Source organism: Canis lupus, chromosome 11 (assembly GCF_003254725.2).
Source record: "Canis lupus dingo isolate Sandy chromosome 11, ASM325472v2, whole genome shotgun sequence".
NCBI lineage: Eukaryota > Metazoa > Chordata > Mammalia > Carnivora > Canidae > Canis > Canis lupus.
In genome coordinates this window covers 63,392,254-63,414,083 of record NC_064253.1, presented here as the reverse complement: position 1 = coordinate 63,414,083, position 21,830 = coordinate 63,392,254, and the positions used below count along the sequence as shown (strand labels likewise).

General features: G+C 44.5%; 2 long non-coding RNA genes across 5 annotated transcripts in view; one reads left to right on the top strand and one right to left on the bottom strand.

Moving 5' to 3' along the window:
- LOC112650158 (uncharacterized) overlaps positions 1-21,830 on the top strand; it is a 97,852-nt gene that overhangs the window by 18,188 nt on the left and 57,834 nt on the right. The gene's annotated exons all lie outside the window — the stretch shown is intronic.
- LOC118350254 (uncharacterized) lies at positions 17,078-20,283 on the bottom strand. The gene is made up of 2 exons (XR_004803692.2): positions 20,110-20,283; positions 17,078-17,449 (listed from the first exon to the last, which is right to left on the bottom strand). It is a non-coding gene; the product is annotated as an uncharacterized LOC118350254 (long non-coding RNA).

Here is a 21,830-nt window from a genome sequence, read left to right as displayed (position 1 = left end):
AACAAAGTCTGACTTCCCATTCAGGAGCATGGAATTTCTCTCCACTTATTTGAATCTTTGTCTATGCCTCATTATAAAATTCTAAAGTTTAATGAGTACTAATTATTAACAAGTACAACTTGGTATTTTATTTTAAGTTTTTGTTTCCTTATTTTGATGGAGACTTTTTAAAAATTCTTTTTTTTTTTAACTGATTATTGCTGATCCCTCTGAACTCTTTTTAGTGGTTCTTAAATAAATTCTCCTGGATTTTTCTGGGAGGAGAATCTTAGCATCTGAAAATAATTATAACCTGATTTTCTCCTTCCAACTATTTCTACCTTTTATTTATTTTTCCTGTCTTATTGCATTGATTAAAACTTCTAAAACAAGGTTAAAAATAGGAGTAAGATTTGGCAGTCCTATCTTATCCTGAATGTTTCCCAGTTAAGTAGGTTACTGGCTGGTGCTTTCAGATATCCTTTCTCATGTTATAAAAGTAAGTTTCAATTCTCAATTGTTGTTGTTGTTTTTCAAACCCCGAACGACTGTTGAATTTTATCAAATGTCTTTTGGCATCTTTTACAATGATCATATGGTTTTTCTCCTTTGACCTATAGATGTGATGAATTATGTTAATAGGTTTTTTCATATTAAACTATCCTGCATTCCTGGAATAAACTCTACTTAGTCATTCTGTATTATTCTTCAAATGCACGGCTGGATTTGATTTGATAATATTTTATTTAGGAGTTTTGCTTCTATGTTTTTGAGATTGGTGTATAGAGTTTTTGAGAGGAGTGTCTGTGCCAGGTTTTGATTTCAGGGTTTTTCTAGCTTTCAAAAATATAATGGGATGGTCTTCATCTTGAATCAATTAAGTGACATTCCTAACATGGACATGTAGGCTCTCAGGATGGTGTGATGGAAAGAACACAAGACTGGGACTTAAAAGACCAAGGTTTAATTCCTGTCTCTGTCTCACTGACTCTGTAAATTTAGGCAACTTATTTTAACTCCCTAAACTTCAGCTTCCTTGCCCTTAAAATGGGGATTATACCCAGTTTCTGCCCCAACTAGCTTGCAAGGTGGTTGTGACAGTCCAGTGAGCTAATGAGAATGGAAACACTTTGCAGAGAAGAGAAACAACATGTAATATCTGTTCCATGTAAGGTGCTGTGTGGCATTTCACATAAATGATGTCATTACTGAGAATCCTCACTATAATCCTCAGATGCTCCAGTGACAGTGAGGACTCCTGACAGCCTTGCAGCAGTGGTCCATGGAGCAACGTCACCAGCATTACCTGGGGGGCATGGTAGGACTAGCAAGTCTCCAGCCTCTCCCATTGAACTGGAATGCATTTTCACAAGCCTTTCAGGATGATTTAGACTCACCTTAAAGTTTGAGAAGCACTGATGAATACCAAATCACAATAGTGCAGATTCCTCAGCATCAGACTAGAAATACAAATGTAGCATTTAGAAATAATTCCAGTGGTGATTCTCTTTTGTTCATGCTTCTGATATTCTGGATGAGGTGGCAGCACCACTGAGACTATAAATGTCAGTCCTTTAGAACAAATATCATGAGTATGCACACTAATTTCCAGTCCAAAGTTGACTATCTTTGGAACCTGAGTTAAAATGACCCATCAATTGTGAGTTATTTTCTAATAAGTCCAAAATTAAAAAGTAGTTTTAGTGTCTGCAGATGTGCTTTCCTCTAGGGAGACTCAATCATAGTGCATTCCCATCAGTCAGTCTGAAGGAATTTTTCAGCTGATCCTATGAGCAACCACAGACCTTTTAGTGGGGCAAGGATTAGTATGTCATTTTCATCACAAAGATTACACTAGTCATTCCTCAAGCATGTTTTGGCTTCCACCAAGAGCAAAGGACAGCATGCACTAAGCTTCATTACACACATTAATATATATACATGCATGCGCACACATGCTTAGAGAACACCTAACATCATGGTGAGAACTGAAACCATGGTGACCAAGGGATCAACAAGGATTCCCTCCGCGGGAGTTCTATAGGGATGTGTAATGCAATCGAGGTAACTGTTTGTAGGCTGTGGCTGGCAGTTGCCATGGAGACTGACAGTTGGGTGAGGGAAATCCTCCTCAGTGACGTGGTCAACAGCTGTTTTATTCCTGTGGGTCTTGAGCGCAAGCAATTTTTTGTGCTCTATATGGGAGGGAAGCACAGGTGTGACTTTGCTAAACTAGGGAAGTATACAGGAGAGAGTCCAATGTAAAAATCTTCCTAATCATGGAATTTTTCAATGATGGAGAAATGCTTTTTCTTGGTTAGAATTTAAATGGACATTAAAAAAAGAACATCCATCGTGTCAAAGATGTTATCATTTTAACCCAAAGTGGAGAACTTTCTGCGAATGTGAAATGATTTCACTGCATTAGAACCTACTTCCAAGTTCAGATGTTGTATTTATAAGGCTTTCTCCAGCTTCCTAGGGCAGGAATAATTGCTTCTGTAGCTGCGCACACTTGGAAATCTGTTTACATGTCTATTATCACATTTTGTAAATTATATTGTACTTTAGGTATAACCATCATGTTCATTTAACTAGTTCACCTCCCACTGTCCCCATCTAGGACTTGGCCTATGGCTTAATCGAGTTAATAGGACAATTGTGCCTAGACCATTGGCCAATTTAAAGCATGTTTATGGGGCAGCCTGGGTGGCTCAGCGGTTTAGCACCTGCCTTCGGCCCAGGGTGTGATCCTGGAGACCCGGGATCGAGTCCCATGTCTCTCTCGCTCTCTCTCTCTTTCTGTGTCTCTGATGAATAAATAAAATCTTAAAAAAAATAAAGCATGTTTATGACTGTATTAATTACAGGTATTACTGTGTAACAGATTACCACAAACTTAGTGTTTTAAAAAACATACATTTATCATCTTACAATTTATGTGGGTCACCTATCTGGCCCTAGCTTAGCTGGTTCAGAGTTTCATAAACCTGCAGTCAAGGTTTTGATGGGCTAAATTCTCATCTGTAGGCCCAAATGCAGAAAAATTTGCTTTGGAGATCATCAAGTTGTTGACAGAATTAATTTTCTTGCAGCCTGTAGGAGCCGAGGGCTTCAGTTCTATAGATTACCTACAGTTCCCCACCATGTAGCCCTCACCGTAGGAAGTTTATGATATAGCAGCTTTCTTCTTCAGGGCCAGTAGGAGGACAAGAGTGACTCTGGGGAGACAGAGTTTATATAATGCAGTGTAATTGTGGGAGTGACATCTCATCACCTTTGTTGTATTCTCTTGGTGAGAAGCAAGTCACAGATCCTGCTCACACTCAGGGAGGGGGTTATGCATGAGTGTGAACACTAGGAGTTGGGGATCACATTAGGGTCTGTCTGCTTTAACGACCCTTTGTAATGTTGCTTGTTGAACTGGCCTTTTGAGTGCACCAGGAATGTGAATACTCCATTTGAGCTTGTTAGGATGGGAAAGGAGGCACCAGTCTATCACAGAACTCTGTTATCATCCATATTTTATTCTTGCAAGAATTAAATTTCATCATAAACAGGATGTCTGAACTTTCCTCCATGCTGAATCCATGTCTCTTTAAAAAGGCTTTTTAAAAATTATATTGACCATTTTCACATTTAGAAAAAAGTTGCAAAATATTCAGCTGGGATTGCAAACAAAACAGACGTTTTGGAATGCATGGGTGACTTAGTTGGTTAAGGGTCTGCCTTTGGCTCAGGTCATGATCCCAGGGTCCTGGGATCGAGTCCCAAATCCAGCTCCCTGCTTAGTGGGGAGCCTGCTTCTCCTCCTCCCTCTGCCTCTTTCCTCTGCTTGTGTTCTCTCTCTCTGTCTCTCTAATAAATAAAATCTTAAAAAAAAAAAGTGTCTCAAAAGAATTCTAAATGTTTTTTACCTGAGTCTGTACAAAATTACCATGGCAGCTATGAGAATGTACCTCTCTGACTTGAGGGCATGTGACTGATCAAGCCCCCAGCTGTTCTGAAGTTTATCACTGCATTTAGGCCAAAGCCACACTTCCCACAGTTACTCTTGGCAAGGGAGGAGCCTGGTAGAGATACTGAAAGAGGCATGTTTCTGTGCAGTGAGGTACTCCCTGATGGGCCACTTGGTCTGAGGTGTACCCGCAATGGTGTGGCCAGGCTTCCCTTAGGCCTGAGTGGCATTTTGAGACACTTCTACACAGCTTTTCTTCTTTCCTTCCTTCCCTCTCTCCTCCACTCAGGGTCAGACCTCTTACAGGGTCAGCCGACACTCCTGGCCTCCTCTGACTCCCTTGCCATCTTTTTTCCCACAGCTGTTTCTCATAATACATTTCTGGTACATTTAATCCCATCTGGGAAGATGGCCCAGACCAATACAATCATTATCATTTACATAAGTCTGCAGCATGATTCAGTGCTGTATCTTTGAATACAGTCCCTTTCTCTCTGCCGACTCCAGGAATGGCTCGGGGTGACTGGAAAGAACACTGAATCTGGGAGACCCAAGGTAGAACCTTTGTATTACCTGCGTGACCTCAGGCCACGCTGCAGTCTCTCTCAGGCTTGTTAATCTCATCTGTAGAAGGGGAATAACACTACAAAAAAAAAAAAAACCAAAAACAAAACAGTTATGACAGGGTTAAGATGAAATTGTGCCTAAAATCATCATGCCTGGAACACAGTTGGTGCTTAGAACGTAGTGTGTTGAGATTTTGCAAGACATAGTAAAATCGTGACACTTTTTACAAATCGAGAGGAGGCATTACCACAAGATGCATCAAGGGACATAGGGAGCATGGGAGGCTGAAAACAATCTCAAAAGACCAACTAAATCAGCATCTTTTAGTGACACATGCCCTTGGAAGCCTGGGCAGAGAAGGGGGAAAGACCGTGGGTTTTACATTCAAGGCAGTGGGAAGGAGGGCCAAGCCTTGGCAGGTCTAGAGGGATGGAGCTCGCTGGCCACTGTCTCTTCTGCCCAGCAGCAGGAGTTGCAAGAGGAGTGATGACTGTGTTTCTCATTGCTGGGGCCTTCACTCCCTTCTTCAGTTTAACCTCTACTGTACCTTCCAGAGGGGATTTGTGGCTTCATCTAGTGAGATTTCGGTAGTTTCCTTGACCTCCCTCACCCTTTCCCCTTTGCAGTTCTTAACTTCCCTAAACTGCCTCTACCAGGAAACAGGATGCTTCCTTCCACCTTTATTTTTTTTATTTTTATTTTTATTTAATTTTTATTTATTTATGATAGTCACAGAGAGAGAGAGAGAGAGGCAGAGACATAGGCAGAGGGAGAAGCAGGCTCCATGCACCGGGAGCCCGATGTGGGATTTGATCCCGGGTCTCCAGGATCGTGCCCTGGGCCAAAGGCAGGCGCCAAACCGCTGCGCCACCCAGGGATCCCTTCCTTCCACCTTTAGGTATAACCAGCTAAAAGTGGAAATGCCTTTAGGGGAAGCGCATAACTGGTGTGCATGCATGTGTTGCAGCGAAAAGCTTGGTTTTGGGACTCAAACAAGTCTGCCTTTAAATCCTGTGCTCCTCCTCCTGTGGGACTCTGGGCAAGCTTCTCTCAGTGCTTCTCCTCATCTGTAAAATGGGTAAAGGTCTCTTTCTCCTATGTTGTGAGGACTGACGACCTCTTATAAGGGTTGGCCCATGAGATGGGCTCAGTAAATTGGGTCCTTCCTTTCTTTGTGTACAATATCACTTAAAACGGCCTTTCCAGTGATCCTGATAGCAATTTCAGTTCCTAATAGCAATATATAAAATTGGATGAGGGTCTCTGCGCATTTGCTCAGGTTGTGGCCATTGAGCTTCAGAAAGTGAGAGGTGCAAATGAATCCTGTGTCTAACAGCAAAGAGTAAATGGCCTTGGGCCTAGCTTTAGAAGTTGGCTTAGGGAGAAACAGATCACTCTTAAAAAAATAAGCAGGAAACAAAAAGCTTTCATATGTATAAATGTTAGAGCCATGTCAGTGTAGGCCAAAAAGCTGTTTTAAGTGGTCACAAGAAAAAAAAAATTGAGGAGGAAGGTTAAGCAAAAACTTCTAGTTAGAACCATCCCACTTCCTTCTACCTCTTACTTTTTCTGGGAAGGGAAGCGAAGTGCTAATTGTGTGGAATCTCCCCCCTCAAGTGAGGGTGGCTGTTGGAATCAGAGCTAGGGCAGGCCCTTTGCAGTATGACCAGGGGAAGAGTGGGGAAGTGGAAAGTCACCAGACACAGAATCTAAAAAAATCTAGGCTCCCATCTACAATCTGTTACTTATACTATCTGTGAGACTTGGAGCAAGTCACTTTATCTCTCTGAACTTGTTTCATTATCTGTAGAATGGGTTTAACAAGATAAAACATAACACAGGGCTGTTATGAGTGGAATAATGAATGTATATGAATGTTCTTATAAATTACTGTGTCAATGTCAGCTATTTATTAGAATGCTATGTACTATCATAGCCCACCTGGGTTAGAACCTACTTATGGTTATTATTGAAAAGTGTCTTTAAATCACATAGTCATGAGAATCCAGAATAACTGGGGGCATCATATAGTGGATGACAAGGAAGAGGAGGATGATGATTATGGCAACATTTGCATGACTCAAAGTGGCAATTTCTATACAGAAGGAATTTATAAAAATTTTTTTAAAAAAATTTTATTTATTCATGAGAGAGAGACACACACACACAGAGAGGCAGAGATACAAGCAGAGGGAGAAGCAGGTTCCTTGCAGGGAGCCTGATGTGGGACTTGATCCTGGGTCTCCAGGACCACCCTGGGCTGAAGGTGGTGCTAAACCACTGAGCCACCTGGGCTGCCCTATACAGAAGGAATTGGAGAGAGCAATTGGACTGGGAGCAGATGCTAAGAGACCTGCCTGGAAGCTGCCCTTGCATAGCATAACTCTGTGTTCACACATATCATGCATTTTTTTCATTTGGGGCAGGCTAGGGGAAATGTTGGCGAAGGTAATAGAGAGATGGGGCCAAGGGAGAGTTGAGTCTAAATGTCTATAAAACTTTTTAAATAGAAATCTTAGCTCCTCTGTTTAATTTGAGCCTCACACCGACCCTTCCATTTCTTTCCCTATTTTGCAAGGAAACTGAAGTTCAGAGGGGCTAGTTAGCTTGTCTAAGGCCACACAGCTCACAGGTTTGAGTAGGGATTCCATGTCAGGCCTGGCTTGATGCATCTGAGACAGTGCATAGAGGTGAGCAGCACAGTCCCACAGAGTTGGACATCATCGCTTCTCTTGCATTCAAAGGGGAAGTAACTAAAGCCCAGAGGAGTGCAATGAATAGCTTGAGCCCACACAACATTAGAAGCCATCGAGGACCCTAGAAGCTGGATTTCCCCATTCCCAGAACATGTCCTGCTTCACTCTGGCTGCGCCTTAAGACTGCTCTCTGGTCCTGCCCCCTTCCCCCCTGTCCCTTTTTCTTTTTAAAAAATTAATAAAAGGCAGCCAAGCAATGGCTAATGGGCTCATGAGAGGTTAAGAAGCATACTTGTGAGGCAATCACAAGATCGCTTTCAGCGAAACACATGATCTTGGTAACAAAAGGAATACAGAAATAAATTTCTTTGAATGCTCTTCAACCTAATCAGCCCTGATGCTGCTAAACTGTTCCTGACATTCTCTGGTCCCCCCTCCTTTAAAGCCCCAAATAAAGCATAATGAAATAAGCTATAAGCATTTGGGGGTTATTCAACTCTCTGAAGTGCTTGAGGATGCAATTTGTAGGCAAGATGTTAAGGAATTAAAAAAAAACACACACACAAAACTGGCCGGTGCCAAGCCGCATTGTACCAATTTCTCCATGGCCCTGCTGCATGTTAGGTATGCATATGGTCCACACATTTCTCAAAAACATACCCCCAGGTGTCAGAGCCCGTTCTTTAGAGCATATCAACTAAATGTGGAGAGACGGGTGTGCTGAGGAAATAAAAAATAAAACCACAGCTGCTCCTTAGAACATTGCTGTAGTTTGGAGCTTGGTGTAGGCTGCAGTGTTCTTGTCTGGAGCACTACAAATGCAGCATCTAAAGCATGGGCTCCTGGAGGGCAGGATGGAAGGCCCTGCCTCTTCATCCCCTGGCTCAGCATGGGACACAGCACAAAATAGGGGCTCAGAGAATTTGAGGCAAAGAAATGAATAAGCGAGCAAGGCTAGCCATGAGATTGGTACCAGGACAGAAAAGCTAATTAAAATGAGCCACAATCCCAGCCCCATGGCCTTCTCAGCCACTTCCCGAAGAACTGGCTGCACACACGGTGAAAGAGAGACAAGGAATGACCTTGGAAGACATGGGTAGGACCAGCAGGATTGAGTTTGAACTTCTTTCTTTTTAATGAGATTGTTGTCGAGCATCTAGGGCAATGTTTGATACACAACAGGCATGCATTTCATTTGTTCAAAATTTGTTCAGTAACCCTACAATGTGCCAGAAGTCCTGTCATAAGCTAGTGGTGGAAAAGCCACTTCCTTCAAGGAGCTCAAAATTCAGTGACCATGAGGAACTTTATTACCATTATTGAATTATCCAGATAGCCCCTTTGGAACAAATTATTTTTATTCATTGAGTGATGAGGAAGTCTAACTTCAGAGAAGCTCCATGGCCAGATACCCTATAGCCCTAACTGCCAGTGCTTCTAGTGGAACTCAGCCACAGAAGTCACCCATGGGCAACTCACAGATCAGTTCCGCCTCAACACGTTTTGTTTGGGTGCCTGTTGTTTGTCAAGAAGGAAAGCATGGATTGGGAATGCCTTTACACAGGGCATGTGCTTCCCAGTTCCCTTAGTCCCTCTACTCTCAAGGTCTAACCCATGAGCTGCTAAGTGTGTCATCCTGGCTCGGATTCACTGTTTCCACATGTGGTGCTCTTTCCAGTGCACTTACAGCTAAACTACCACCAGCCTCGGGCAGGGCCAATGCTCAGATCTGTCTGGGTCTTTTCTGACCCAGCGCTGATGGTCACCACTCTCCCTGTTAGTTTGTTCAACCCCATGGGCTGTCAGCTTTCGATTGAGTAGACCAAAATTACTTGAAGCAAGCACAGATTCTGGTATAGTTTCTGGGCTTTTCTGGGGGCAGGGCCCATGATGATGGTGGTGATGGTAGTGGGGACTTTGTATGGCACAGACTTGGCACATACTAGATGCTTGGTCAGTGTATCTCAAATAAAAGAAAAATATTTTGAAGCTAGAGTTCCAATTTAAAAAAAAAAGAGGTTTTTTCCCTTCTTTTCAGAGTAAGGAGCATTCCTAGGACTCTATTCAGTTCACTTTCAGCAGTTCTCTAACGGAAAGGGTGGGTAGCTGGTATTATATCCTCCAAAATGTTTCCATGCTGAGGTCATCTCTTCCATTTAATGTACTGTGGGAGCTCTGGGGTCTCCATCAATCACTGGGAAGTGAGCTGGAGAAAATGTCAATCTCCCTCCAGGAAACTCACATTGCCCTTGGATGTCCATGCTAAGCCTGGCTTGGACTGCTTTGGGTATGGGCAGGAGTGGAATCCGGTCTAGAATTGTCCTTGGGGGAGGCAGGGCTTCCCTGGGACCATTAAGAAGGATGGCCCACTACTGTGCTGTAGCTGAGTGTACAACCTGTCTGCCCCATTCCCATTTAGGTGACGTAATAAGGAGCTAAGTGAGTTCCAACATGTGCCCAGAGCTCACTGAATACAGAAGGTGCCCAGTGGGCCAAAATCAGTCAAGTTGAGGTGGAATCGCCTGATGTGTAAGAAATCATGAGGGTTTGGAATCAGACTACCTGGGTTAGAATCTGGTTCTACTACTTCTAAGTCCTGTGACTTTGGGTACATTAATGTCTCTGTGCCTCAGTTTCCTTACTTGTAAAATGGGGGATGACGATAGCACCTACTGCATAGGGTGTTTTTTTGAGGATTTGATTAGCTATTCCACATGGTGGCTTAGGACAGTATACCTTGAAGCACTCCATGTGTGTAGCTATTATCCATCTTTCGAGATCCCCCTCAAGCCTACTTCTGAATTAGCTCTGATCTACAGAGAGCAACCGACTTCCACTGACCCATCAGTGATGTGACTCCTTTATTTTATTTTATTTTATTTTATTTTATTTTATTTTATTTTATTTTATTTTATTTTATTTTATTTATTTTATTTTATTTTATTTTATTTTATTTTATTTTATTTTATTTTATTTTATTATTTTATTTTTGATGTGACTCCTTTAGTTGTTAGCAGTTGATGCAAGGACAGCATTTCTATTTTTTTTTTTATAAATGACAGCTGGAGATGGCTTCATTACCCATATGGTGTATTCCCAGAAAGGCACCCACCTCTGTCTGTGGATATGTTTGCTTTGTGTTGACAAAAAATGAGTAACATTACTCATGTTTTCTTTCTGCCTAAACTGTCAGGAAATCTAGAATGTTGCCCACTGCCTCTCTTGAGGGCTCCAAAGCGTCTATTTCTTCCATTTCCTTCAAATGGAATATTTATCTTAAACTAGGGTTTCTTAATTTTTTTCATGGAATCACTAAAAATAGTCATGTATAGTGACCAAGGGGAATCTGGAGATTTTTGTCTTTGGAATCCAGAAGCCTGAATTGCCTTCTAAATTTTGTATTTTAACTTGAAAATCTATGCATGTCTTGCACTTCAGCCCATTCTGTATCTATGTTTGTTCCAAGATTCAGTGTTTTGAATTGTCAGTCTTTAAGTGGGACTCATGTTCTGGGCAGGTGCTCCTCTGATTTTATGACTCCTTATGATAGCAGGAGTGCTGTTCATCAAGTATTTGTGGTCCTGCCTCCTCCAAGGCATGTTGTAGGACTGCGTGTCCCTGTCTGCCTGAAGTCAGACCATGTGACCAGCCTGACAATGGGAAGCATTCCAGCTCTGGCCAGTGTGCGGTTTGCCATGTTACTCTGCTGTGGAGAGGCAGGAACGAGGGCTACGAGGAAGCTTCCATCAGCTAGCTGGGTCACCGTGTGACTGATGAGCCAAGTTCTTCTACTGGACTGGGCTGGGCGGGCTGGGTAAAAAAAGAAGTAAATGCTGTTGTTAATAGCCAGTGGGAGTTATGGCTGTTGGTCATCCTTATATGACATAGCCCATCCGGACGGACATTCCCTTCCTCCCCTTCGGTGCCCATCAAGTTTCTGAAGGGGAGCCCATCTTCCATTTTGAAAGAGTGGCCTTCAACATCTTCCTTAGAGTCACACATTTTGGAAGATGTGGAACACAGATGAGAAATGAAAAATTTCAAATGCTGGTTCCCTGCACCGCCACCCCCTCACTTTCCCAGAAAGAGGATTCTCCTCCTCCTCCTCCTCCTCCTCCTCCTCCTCCTCCTCCTTCTTTTTAAGGATTTTATTTATTTATGAGAGAGAGAGTGAGTGAGAGAGAGAGAGAGCATGAGCAGGGGAGATGGCAGAGGGAGAGTCAGGCTCCCCACTGAGCAGAGAACCTGATGCAGGGCTCGATCCCACGACCCTGGGATCATGACCTGAGCCGAAGGCAGATGCTTAACTGACTGAGCCACCCACGCGCCTCAGAAAGATTATCATTCCTCATCTTTAAAATACAACAGATAGTATGAGATTTGTGAGTCATTCTCAGGCTTAGAGACTCAATAGATAAGACTAAAATCAGCCTGTCACTTGTGAATTTTTGGAGCCTATCACTCATTTCACAGTTATTTATCTACTAAATGACCAGGATGACATACTGTCCTGAAAGTGTGAATTCTAAGTTTGGGGTCATAAACCTCATAAACCTCAACGGGTCATAAACTGTTGGCTTCTGGTTGCAGTATTGTGCCTAGAATGTAGTGGGTGCTTGGCAAGTGGTAGGGTGAATGGGTGTCCCTTCACAGCATGGTGGTGTCAACCCACAGTCCCTTCGGCTGCTTGCATCTTGCTGGAGCATTGATTTCATTTTGTCACTTTGTTTTATAGCTTCCTGTTGATATGTTAGTCCCTCTGACTTAAACATTAACCCCTCTGTACAGGAACTAGATCATTTTAATCTCTGAATCTTCCAATGGGAGTAAACTCAGTTTCTGCACCCAGCAGGTGTTCAACAAATGCTGGCTGATTGGATTGAATTAGATGGCAAGTTAGTCTAGTTTAGAAGCCAAGGATCCCGCAGCGTGTCCTCTCCTACTATGCACGGATTCCCCTTGTGCTGACCCTAATTCTCAGCCGGAGCTCACTCCCGTCTCTCTGTTAGGACCTTCTCACCTTGGTCAGTGCGGTCCCTGAGATATGTCATGTGGGCAAAGTACAGCAGCAGCCTGACTCCTCCTGTCTCTCCTTTCCCAGGGAGGCTGTGCCCAGGAAAATGAAAATGGCCTCAGCCCCTCATTTACAAAGTGCTACAGGATTCCTACTGCCCCGACTGGTAGGATCAGAGCATCTCTCGGGGAATTTGCATATGTCTAAAGCCTCCAGCTGCATGGTTGGAATAGTTGGAGGCTGTCCGGTCTCACTGTGTCTCCACATGACTGGCTGGGACTTGCGTCTAGCGTGGCGGTCTGAGGGGAGTAGGACTCGTTACAGGGCATCTGGCTTCCCTTAGAGCAGGGTTTCTCAACCTTGGCACTAGTAACATTGTGGGCCATTCTGTTTTGGGGGTTGTGTGTGCACTGTAGGATGTTTAGCAACATTCCTGGCCCCAGTCCATTAGTAGCAGCCCCTCTTCCCCCTGCCAATTTGTGACAACCAAAAACTGTCTCCAGACATTGCCAGATGTCATCTGGGAAGCAAAATTGCCTTGCGCTGAGAACCATTGCCCGCGACTGAGTATTGCAAGATGCCCAGGTGGAAGTTGCCAGGCTCCTTATGACCTGGCCCTGGAAGTTAGGCAGAGGCACTGCTTTCTGCTGGTCCCAAGCAAGCTCCAAGGCCAGCCCAGGTTCAAGAGGGAAAGGAATATATGAGGTCATGAATATTGGGAGATATGGTTCATGAGTGGGGGAGTCACCTTAGGAAACCAGATGTTTGTTGACAGGATACTGAGGGAAAACAGTGTTCCAAGACTCTCTTTATGCTTATTGTCAGCTCCTTTCAACGACTTGCTGCTCTCTGCTCACTTTGTCCCCATTTCTGTGAAAGGCACTGGATAAAATGCAGCCTAAGTCACGCTCCTGCTTACGGAGGGGAGACAGACCCGTAACTGGAGGTTTTCAGGGTGGTGGGGTGTGTGAGAGGATAGCGAGTGCAAGGTGTGAAAGGAGCATGGGGAAGGGGCGCTCGATTCTGTAGGGGAGCTCACAGAGGGCTTCCTAGACGAGGCGGCCCTGAGCTGAGACTCCAACGATGAGGACTCAGTCCAGCAGGTGAGGTGGGAAGGGCATTGCCGGGTGAAAGCACAGTGCGAGGAACAGCGGGGCACACACATGTGCATGCTCTGTCCACGGGCCCTTGGTGTGTAAGTGTGGGGCTGGGTGAGGTGGGAGCTGATGCTGGCAAAAAGGACAGGATGCAGTGGCCCTGTGAAGCCAGCTAAAGAGCGTGGACCTGACGCCTATCAGAGTCCTGGCTATTGGCTTACCGGTTCCTGGTCCCTAGGAAACGACACAGCACTATCTGGTAAAGCAAATAGCAGTGAGGTTTTCCTTTTGGGGTAGGCATAGATGACGTCACTGAGGGCCGCAGACTTTAAGTGACTTGACTGATGTCTCATAGTGAGTTGGAGAGCTAGGATTGTACCTGGGTTTTCTGATGGCTGTACACACGCATGCACACATACATGCACACACAAATGTTGCCTAAAAAGAAAAAAAGTAAAAAGAGAGAAAAAGGAAACTGAGCAACATTTTTTTTTTTTTTTAATGACTGAAGGGTTAGGGAATGCTGACTTGTGAACAATGCCTCCGTGTACTGGGGTTCTTTCTGGTGCTTGGGAGTCCACATGTCCCTTTGGTTCTTGCTCTCTACCTCTGCAGCGTGATCTCTTTCAGAGGACCAGCAGCCAACCAGCAGGGACACTTCGGATCCATTTGAGGGATAAGGTGGAGGATTTGGACCCTCCAAGTGGAGGGGGCCTCCGGATAAGAGAGATCAGGATGCTGGGCAGATACCTGGCTAGACTTGGATTGAAATCCTTAAACAGTCACTCCCTGGGCTAGGCTACAGCTACCAAATGAACGCCTTTGCTGTTAAAGAAAAAAAAAAAAAAAAAGGAAAAAGAAGCCTCCAATTTACTGAAGTCCAAGGCACAGTGTTTTTAATTGAGAAAGGATTTCCACATGGATCTACCCATGGGAAGCCCACACTAATAAATGTACCCTTTGTTCTCAGGATGGAGTTCCAGCTTCTTTGCATGGTATACTGAGCATTTCCCAATCTGAGCCCAGCTTCCTTTTCTATTTTCTAGCCTCATCTTTTCGCTGTTAGCAGCACCGCACCCATAGTGAAATCCTTGTCCTTCCCGCAAAGGCCGGCACAGAGAACCTTTTTTCATGGCGCCCTCTCTCCTTGATGCACCTCCTTTCTCTTTTTTGTCTAGCGACTCCTACTCATTCTTTGAGATCTTGATGATTGACTTGGCACCCATCTCTGAGCACCTCTGATGAGCCAAACTGCCGTGCTATGGCTAGGGGGCACAGTGATGAGTAGGACATGGTCCTTGACCTCAAAGAGACCGCAAGGGTTACTTTCTCTGTGAAAATATCTGAAAATATCTTTAATCCCTTTGGTAATTCCCAAAGCATGCTCTTAGGGTCTCTGTTACACCACCAATTACAATATGTTGCAGTTATTTGTAAGTCTGACTTCCTCCTCATTCTAAGAGGACGGAGACCACACCTGATTTGTTCATTGTTGCTCATGTTCACGATACCTCGTTCATGTCTGGGTAACAGTCAATACATATTTTTAAGTCAATTAATAAATGAACGAGTGGTGAATGAGTAAGTAAGTACAGCTTCTTGGTACTTAAGCATATGGATTTTCACCAGTATGTAGCTCACAGTGCTGGGCCAGGAGAGTGATTTTCCTACTCTGTGGACGTGTTCTGAAGATTTCTATACACGCACTTCACCTCAGAAAGCTCTTAGTGGAAGAACAGGTTTTTGACACACAGCCAGTAAACCCAATAGAGTCAAGGTGCTTTCTTTAAGAGGATTAATGAATAAGGACTTAAGAGAAGGGATGGGTGAACTGGTTACTAACAAGTAAGAACCAGCCGTCAGCTCAACCCTATTTTGGGAACAAACCAAACCAGAATCTTTAAGGTTGAGCTTGGCTTGGTTCAATTAATCCTTCTCCTTCGCTTTGTGCTTCTGCTGCTCCCACACCCACCACAGCCTCTCACTCATCTCTTTTGAATCATGAGTCACGAGCCAGTAGCACCTCCACACTCTGTTCTCTGTTGGGCCTGGTGTTTTCCTTACTTTGCTGTCGTATGAGGACAGAGGGCTTGGGGTGGAAGGAGGGACTCAGATAAATAAGCCACTTTGAGTCTTTCATGGGGAACGAAGGTCGGAGGGGGCCTCAGGATTCACAGTGAAAGGAAGATGCAGAGGAGGAAGGAGACATAGGTTGGATGGGAATCAGGGGGGAGAAAGGAAGGTAGGCGATGTTAGTGGGGGAATGTGAGCCACCGGAGCCAGATGAGGAGCCAGATGAGGAGGTTTGCAGCAGGTGGGTGAGGGATTGCAGGCAGAGTGAAGACACAGCTGGGTACTTTTTACCTCTTCTCCATGGGTGAATTCCTAGGCAACTTTCAGGATCCAAGCTGAATGCTCCTTCCTTGTGAAACCTTCTCTGGCTTCTCCGGTGTGCTCTGAATTGCTGGCATCCCTCAGTTCCCTCCTCCATTGTGTCATTTCACACACTGGTCCCGTCTTTCTCCGTCACTGTCTCTTCTAGACGGTGAGCGCTCAAAGGGCTGCGGCTTGGCATACCCTGACACTGACCATCTTTTCCTAACCCCAAATTGAGTCATGTGGCCTGGCACAGTGTGCACCACGTGGCCTAAGCCAGGCACAGAGCATCTGAAATGAGGACCATCTTAGAAAATCTGGGACACATGGTAAAAACGTGCTTAAGACGCCCTGTGCACCAAGTCAGTGGAATTTAATAGTATTCATTTTATTGTCTTTCCCTCCAAATTCCTGGGTTTCTGCCTTCCCTAATATGAAGATGCACTTTGCTGAAATGATTCATTTTATAAAATTCCTGCAGGCCAAACAAGAAGAGGCAAGCATTTAGCTTCAACGGAAATGTGTGATCTGGAAATCTGGGGTTTTGGTTCCAGTTCAGTTTATAGGTTTAGCTAGTTTCAAAGTGCTTTTTCTAACCAGGATATCAGGCAGAAAAGGAGTGCCAACAGACCCAGTGTGCAATTATTGAGCCCCTACTGTATACCAGACCCTTTCACTTACATTATTCCATTTAGAACCATCCTAGGAGACAGGTAGCTATCAGTCACATTCTGGCTCTTCGAGCTATGCCAGAATCATTCCGGCGCTAATCACCCACATCACAATCCAGACAGTCCATAAAAACTAAAAAGAGCCTTTGTTTGTTGAGAATCTAAGGTTAGTGGCGGCTCTTGTTGCCTTCATAGATGGCCTAGAATCCCTCTTCTGAGACACTGGAGGGCAGTGTGGTATAGTGGTTTGAGCTTGGGATTTAGAGTAGGAGCATTTGGGTGTGAGTTTGAAAGCTGTGTGGCCTTGAGCAAATTAAGCAACCTCTCTGAGTGTTAATTTCCTTGTCCCAAAATGGGGATGATCACCGTAATCCATACCTCACCAGGCTGTTGTAAGGTTCAAATGAAAAATGGATCTGGGAAATGCTTTGTAAACTGTGAAGAGCTGAATGCATGATTCTAATGTGATTATAAGTACATAATTGGGAGAGGGTGTGGGGTCCAAGGCCCTTTCTGACCAAAAAATTATTGCTCTCGAAACTCCCTTAAGGATCATCCTCCTTGACTCTGGAGTTTCTTCTCAGGATTCACATACACCCTATAGGAACCCATTGCTCAAATAAGCCTGTATTCCCTGTGTTGGGGGTGGGGAGGGGTAACCCAGGTACAAATTGGGGGCCCATTTGTCGGTTTCATCTAGTCTTATAAAGGAAAGCAAGTTGTTCAGGATCCAGGACAGGTTTATTTGGCTGGAGAAGAGGAAGGGATGGGTGCCAAGCCTGGATGTTCTGGGAGGCCAGGTGAACACAAGGGCTCTGAAGACTCCAGCCTTGGGGCCTGCACTTTGCTAGAAGGAGAAGGGCAGAAATCAAAAGTGACCCCTGGTTGGAAGATGAATGTGGGCCATCAGAGAGTCTTGAGGCAGGGATGAGCTTTGTTGGTCTTCTCGTCATCCACATTGCTTTCTTGTCTTCAGTCGTTCAAGAATGTTGCCATGTCTTCGTGACCCCTCTACTATATTTCATTTGATGGATTTCTTTGTATTGATTGGCTGACTTGAGTAAATCCAGCCTCATCCGAACCAAAGATATCTGTGAGATCAAATTCTAACTATTAAAATAAGAAAAATACCTGTTCACGTACCACCTGAAATGACCCTACAGACCACCAGTTTCTGACTTTGTTAGAAACTTGTGTTTCAGATGATGCTCCCCCCACCCCAACTCCACAGCCCATCTGAAGACAGAGTCTGTTCTGCAACATCTTCAACAGGTAGTTACCTTGCATCTGTTTGCATATCTCTAGTAACATGGAGCTCACTGTCTTAGAGCAGCAATGACAGTTCTTCTGTGGATTGTACCCAAAATTTCTTACCTGTGATTCCACCCACTGGCTTTAACTCTTGTGTCATGTAGACTATATCTATTTTCACTTCCCTGCATAGCTCTTTAGAAATATGAAGCCAACTTTCAGTTACCCCACACTTCAGCCAGGCTGGACATCCATAGTTCTGTTCAATGACATGATTCCCATCCAGATGACATGGTTTTAAGTATTCTTTTTTTTTTTTTAAAGATTTATTCATTCATGAGAGACACAGAGAGCGAGAGAGGCAGAGACATAGGCAGAGGGAGAAGCAGGCTCCCTGCAGGGAGCTGATGTGGGACTCCATCCCAGGACCCCAGGATCATGACCTGAGTCAAAGGCAGACACTTAACCACTGAGCCACCCAGATGCCCCGGTTTCAAGTGCTCTTGACATATTTTGTCACTCTTCTCTGACAAGACTCTAATTTTGGAGTTATTTTTTAAAATATCACTTCCAGGGTCACCTGGCTCAGTGGGTTGAGTGTCCAACTCTTGATCAGCTCAGGTCATGATCTGAGGGTGGGGAGATTGAGCCCCAAGTTGGGCTCCACACTTGACATGGAGCCTGCTTAAGATTCTTTTCCTCCTTCTCCTCCTTGCTCCCAAATAATAAAAATAAAATAAAACTTCAAGCATGGAACACAATCCCCCAGGTGTAGTCTGGACAAGTAAGGTTGAATGTGAGTATCCCCTACCTCATTCTAGATATGCTGCCACTATTAATGCTGCTTTAAAAAATGCCCTCTTACTAATATATCTATCAAGAGTCAGTAGGTCCTGTGCAAAATAATTTGCTTTTACAACAGCGCAGATGCCTTGCTATAAGTAGACATACTCTCTCATCTCTCTCATGTGCCCACCCTGAAGCCAATAGAAGAAGGCATTTGTGGGCTAATTGACTGCCATCCTGAGCAGCATTCTCTAAATGCTTATGCAAGTGTCTCAGTAAAAATATATTGAGCAAGCATCTCTAAATGTGTACATTTCTTTACTTATAAATTATATAACATACAATTTAGCACGTGTAAAAATCAGAAATTTTAAAGTATGAGATAATCAGATATGAAAATTTTAATATATCCACCCTCACCTTACTGGATTGTCTTGCAGACTACCTGGGGATGTTTACTACCAGAATTCAGACTACCCAGTGGCCTTCTGCTAAACAAAGCCAATCTCTGTATGAAAGAACTAAACTCCCAGTTATGATCACTCTAGCACCATGCTTAAATTAACTGTTTTTCAGACTTCCCAGAGAGTGACAGCGACATGCTTAGGTATGTACTCAGAAGAATTAAAGCAGAGAAGGGGGGGGGGGTCATCTCTACCCACCAGTCCCATTCCCATTCACCGCCCTTATTTTGCTTTCTCCACACAAATATCCCAACTTTCCCTTTCCCCATGGCTTCATCTGTCTTCTACTCTGCATCCTTTGTGCATTTTATCTCAAAGGACCAGAGATGTCTTTGGAATGCACAGAAGTGTGATGACATGCTGAAGAGGTAATTGTGATTTTGGGTGCCAGAGAAGTAAGGAGGAATCTTTGAAATAAGATTCCTTCCGACGTCAAAACCCCAAGGAACAAACTGGAAGTGATCTGGCCTTGGCATGAATTCAGAGGAGCGTGAACAGAAGGAGGGTAAATGTAAAGTCACTCTGTGGGGAGAGGCTGGAACCACTGTCTGGCTTTAACCAGGAGAAGAGGGGGTGGGGCATCAGGGGTATCTTCAGATGCTCAAAGAGAGTTAAGCAGATGGGGCCCTTGGGTATATCAGAGGGGTCTCTTGGGTTCAATATAAGGAAAATAGTCACAGCTCTCTAAAGACTGGCTGGACTGTGAGAGCCAGGCTTTCGCTTTGCTGGAGGATTTTAAGTGTGAGTTAGGCAAGCAGCTGATGGGAGGCTAGAAGGCTGACAAGTCCCCTTGAATCCTAGTATTCTGAGCTACAGGACAGAGTGGGACATTGACCAGAGGGACTCCAGTTTCACCTGATTCCCCCGTGATTCCCTGAGGGGCCTGGCTCCCCTGCTTGGAGTTCTGACATCTCCACTCCTTTCTGCAGGCACGAGGTTGCCCCCTTTTGTGAGGCCAGGGACTAACAGGGTAGGTTGATCTGGAGCACCTTTGGTATGGCACGGAGCCCTGGTAGATGACCACCTGCCATAGCTGAGGCAGAGTTAGCTGGGTGTGCACGAGCTTTCAAGGGACACAGCACCCACATTACTTTTGCCCTCAGCGGGCACCTCTATTCTGGATGTTTCCTTATGAGTTTCTTCCTTGAGTCATTAAGAAAGGTAAGAGATCTGAGAACCTCTGGGCGACTTTCTCTTTCCTGAAGATAAGAAGAAGACATTGAGCATCATCCCTCATAGGCCAGTCTCACCTCCTATTGGCAGCCTTGGATCCTTTGGAGTCTGGGTCAACACAGTCTGCTAATCTGGCCTCAGGAATGGCCTGGGGATCCATTGGTCCCCTCTGCATTTTTTCTGTGTCCAGGACAGTCACAAGAGCATCTTGCTATTTGCTCTTCTGGCCCCCAGCCTCTCTCCGTAGAGTGAACATCCTGAAAAATAATGTGATTACATCCTGTTCTCTATACACAAGATAACCACCCACACCCAGCCCTTTGTGATGTGATGTGCAACCTCCCCTGCTTCCTCTTCATGCAGGAGCCCCTTCTTGCCACACCTTCTCTATACCCCCTGCTATGGGGACTCCAGATCTTTGCTTATGTGGTTTTGGTTTTTCAGAATACCCCGTCCACCTCTTCTGCTTGGGAAACTCCTGATCCTCACTTAAGACCTTTTCAAATGTCACATTTTCATTGAAGTCTTCCTTGACCCTCCCAGACAGAGTGAGAGGGGAGTTTTAGTTGGCTGCTTTGAGTCCTCCTAGCCAGCCTCTGCTGTGTTTCACCTGCCTGGTGGTAAGCCCAGTTCTGTGGCTCATGCGTGTGTGCTCACCAACTGCAGGGACGGAGCTGTGCTTATGGTGGCACTTTGTGCTCAGGAAGTACTAGTCACAGGAGTGAATAATCACATCCCTAGCCTATAATTCATTGACTTTCTGACTGTCTTATAAAGAGGCATGATATTAGGCTTGCCCGTTAGAAGTCAGCAGAAACGGCCTCCCATTTTCTCCAGAACTATTGATCTGCAGCAGAGAGAGTACTGTATTACTTTGCAAAGGGCTATTGTAACAGTATCACAAACTGAGTGGCTTAAGCAACAGAAACGTATTGTCTCACAGTTCTGGAGACCAGGAGTCTGAGATCAAGGTGTCGGCGAGGTTGATTTTTCTCCAAGGACTATGAGAGAGAATCTGTTCCATGCTCTTCTCCCAGCTTCTGGTGGTTCGCTGGCAACCTTTGGAGTTCTTTGGCCCACAGGAGCCAATCTCTGACTTTATTTTAACATTATGTTCTTCTCGTATTTGTGTCCAAATTTTCTTTTTTTAGTAGGGCGCTAGTCATATTGGATTAGGGCCCACTCTAATGACTTCATTTTAACTTGATTACCTCCATAAAGACCCAAATGGGGTCATACCGAGGAACCAGGGGGTAGAGCTTCAGTATGTGATGTTTTGGGGGGACACAATTCGGCTCATAGCAAGTACCATGTCACTGGGAACATGACTTCACCTCTCTGAGCGTCCCTTTCCATGCCTGCAGAATGGGAGACCAGACTGACTCCATAAACTCCGAGGCCCCATTTCTAATATGTTCTCTTTCACTTTGGAAAGTCCAGTGGTAACTTTGTTTTCATTCATTCATTTAACGTATATTTATTGAGTACCTACTATGTGCCGGGCACAAGTTGTGCTCCATAAGCAGAGTTCTTTCCAATGGTTTGTGCCCTTCCTGCCAGATGAGACAGAGCAAAGCGCCTCTGATATATCTGTGGTCGGCATCTTCAGTGGAACCTGTGTCATTCGATTGGGAATCTGCACCATCAGCTTTGTGAATATTGGTTTCACAATCTGAAGAATAGACTTGTGGCTGCCAAGTTTAAATCTTAGGCATCATCTGGTTATGAAATCTGTTTGGAAACACGAGGAGTGAGTTCCTTTGCTCAGTCATTCTCCGATCCCATGTTTCTGGCTTCA